At 44.6% G+C, this 3,199-nt stretch overlaps 1 long non-coding RNA gene across 1 annotated transcript in view; it reads left to right on the forward strand.

The window, feature by feature from the left end:
• The first annotated feature begins 280 nt into the window (after positions 1 to 280).
• LOC135105450 (uncharacterized) overlaps positions 281 to 3,199 on the forward strand; it is a 147,559-nt gene continuing 144,640 nt past the window's right edge. Inside the window, exon 1 of the long non-coding RNA XR_010270851.1 lies at positions 281 to 1,069. This is a non-coding gene — a long non-coding RNA (uncharacterized LOC135105450). The remainder of the gene's footprint in view (positions 1,070 to 3,199) is intronic.

Genomic DNA, 3,199 nt, shown 5'->3' on the forward strand with positions numbered 1-3,199 from the left:
ATATATATATATATATATATATATATATATATATATATATATATATATATATATATATATATATATATATATATATATATATATACTCGTATATATTCCTCTATGATAAATTAATTTTAGTTCTATTTGGTTAGGTCAGGTTAAATTCGGTTAATTTAACTTAGTTCAGGCAGACTGCGTTAGGTTAATTGTAAATAATTTGATTCATGGGAGATTAAGGTAGGTTAGGTTAAGTATATGTTATGTCAGGTTTAGTCTGGTAATGTTAGATTGAAAAAAAAAAATCAAAGTAGGTTAAGTTAGGCTATAGTTAAACTGGACTTTTATTTTTTTAATAGGGAATTATTTTTTGGTAAAATCTTCACGTCGATGGCATTTACCTTTGAGAGAGAGTGGGCAGCCCGAGGCAACAGTAGCAGCAGCAGCAGCAGCAGGCAGTGTGGCTGTACCAGAATGACTACGTGACTGAATGGATGGGATGAAGGGAACATCGAGCAGCAGCAGCAGCAGCAGCAGTGTGGCTCGAAAACCTTCCTGCCGCGCTTCAGGTTAATCGAGATCTGGAAATCCCATCCTTCAGGCGGAGCGGCAAGGAGGGATGCCCATCTCCGCGGCACGACTATCGGGCGAGGCTCTGAGCGGAGGCCTGCACACTGACAGCGGGCCAGGAACACCGATCTGTTCTCCCTTTCACTATGTTAAAGATAGGCGCTTAAATAAGATCGAGTGTAAATGTGGTTGCTTTAGTTGTTTCTTGTTTATAGGATTGCTTCTCTATGTCTCCTATAACAAATAAGTCAAGGTTAGGGGAAATCTTTTATAGTTAACGTATGTGGTTTTTACTTGAATTATCCCTATTCATCCACCTATCTATCGATCTGCTCACATCCTGACCAACTCTTTACAGATATGCAAAGGACAGGGAGTAGCAAGCAAAGGCCCGCCACTCCAGCCATGCAAGTGCAGGGGTTAGGGGGGATACAGTGCTTAGTAAAGGGCGGTATCTCTTCCCGTTATGTGCTGCGCCGCCCACGCCCTTCTCCCGCATTCCTCCCCCACCTCGTTCATGGTAATTGTATCCGATTACTCTCCCATTGTTTTTTTACTTCATTTATTAGTGTTTTTTTGCGGGCATTGCGCCAAACGACCTCGATTTTGTCACGAGAGTAAAGTTTTTGCTGTGTGATGATGATGACGATGATGATAATGACAGTGGGAATAAAAAAATTCCAGTAACAACAATAACAACAGCAGAAACAACACACACACACACACACACACACACACACACACACACACACACACACACCGCGTAGTGTAGTGGTTAGCACGCTCGGCTCACAACCAAAAAGGCCCGGGTTCGAATCCCGGCCGCGGCGAGGAAATAATGCTTGCGAGCCTCTTACTGTGTAGCCCCTGTTCACCTAGCAGCAAGTAGGTACGGGATGTAACCTGAGGTGTTGTGACCTCGCTGTCCCGGTGTCATTGGTCTCAGTCCTACCCGAAGATTGGTCACTTTAAGCTCTGAGCTCTTTCCGTAACGGAACGGCTGGCTGGGCGACCAGCAGACGACCGTAGGTGAATCACACACACACACGCACGCACACACACACACTGTAATATCAGTTCCCAGACGCGGTCTGCAGATTGTGCCGTTCTGAGGCACTGTACCGAGGCACTGTACCGAACCACTTGCGTAGGAACCGGTCTGTGCGTCTGTTTGTGAAAGAAAGAAAGAGAGAGAGAGAGAGAGAGCATTGCAGAGAGAGCATTGCCACTCGCTCCTAATGATATTGTCCTCTGGGTTATAATGATTATGATGAAGGCAATTTGTAACAGCGTGGGCAGAAGAATATGATTATAACGTGTAAATTACATTAGTTATCCTTGGAAGACGGAGAAAATGGGTTGATGTGCTTCGTATTGTCAGCTGATTGATGGTGGTAGTAGTAGTAGTAGTAGTAGTAGTAGTAGTAATGAGTAATATTTCCAGTGTCCTTTATCTCGTTTCCCCCTTTTCCTGATTTTTGTGGGATAAGGTAATGAAATGCGACTTTTTTTTTATACATATAATACTCGATCATAATGTGTAATAGTGGTTCCTTTGTGTGTGTGTGTGTTGTGTGTGTGTGTTTTGCTCTTATGCGGTGTTTGTTGCCAGCATTATGTCCGGTGATTGTGTAGTGCGTTACAAATTGGTGAATATGGTGTGTTTAGCTCTCCGTATGTGTGTGTGTGTGTGTGTGTGTGTGTGTGTGTGTGTGTGTGTGTGTGTGTGTGTGTGTGTCAGCTCACGATTTATTAGTACCGTTTGAATTTTGCTTCACATAACTTAAAGCAGAGGTCAGTGTGTGTGTGTGTGTGTGTGGTGTGTGTGTGTGTGTGCGTGTGTGTGTGTGTGTGTGTGTGTGTGTGTGTACGTTCGTATATTTCCCATTTGTATGTCACTCGTAGGTAAGCTTGCATAAACGTATATAAATTTCTGAGACGCATACAAACCACTTCCCATCACACACACACACACACACACACACACACACACGGAGCGCTATGAGTCGAGCAGGTGTGTGGCACGGCTTACAACCTGGATATACGGACGGGACTCTGGATATGAGTTGAGTTCTGCAATCCTTACTTGGAGGAGAAGGAGGAGGAGGAGGAAGTGATAGTTGTAATGGACGATAAGGAGGAGAAGGAAGAAGAAGAAAAGAAGGAAAAGAAGAGTATCTATCAGAGGGAGAATGCGACAAGGCGTAGGAAGAGAGAAACTAGTGCTTGAAATAAGAGTAGAGAGAGAGAGAGAGAGAGAGAGAGAGAGAGAGAGAGAGAGAGAGGAGAGAGAGAGAGAGAGAGGAGAGAGAGAGAGAGAGAGAGAGAGAGAGGAAAACCTATATTTGAGAAGTTGGAATATGTAGGTTTGTGGAATTGGCACAGGAAGTGGAGAAGGAGGAGGAGGAGGAGGAGGAGGAGGGAGGTAATGAGGTAAGGAGGTAATAAAGGAGGGGGAGCTGTGAGGAGGAGGGAGGATGATTTTGCTGAGTAATGAGAGGGGGGCGTTAGGGGGGGTTAGGGAGTTATTATCAGGGGGGTTGGTGTGTGAAGGAGTGTGTCGCGGAGTGTGGTGGGATGTGATAACGTTGAATTGATGTGTGCGCCACCGCCTGTGTGTCGCGTGCTCTCTGAACTCCTCTGTGTGTGT

Source organism: Scylla paramamosain, chromosome 12 (assembly GCF_035594125.1).
Source record: "Scylla paramamosain isolate STU-SP2022 chromosome 12, ASM3559412v1, whole genome shotgun sequence".
NCBI lineage: Eukaryota > Metazoa > Arthropoda > Malacostraca > Decapoda > Portunidae > Scylla > Scylla paramamosain.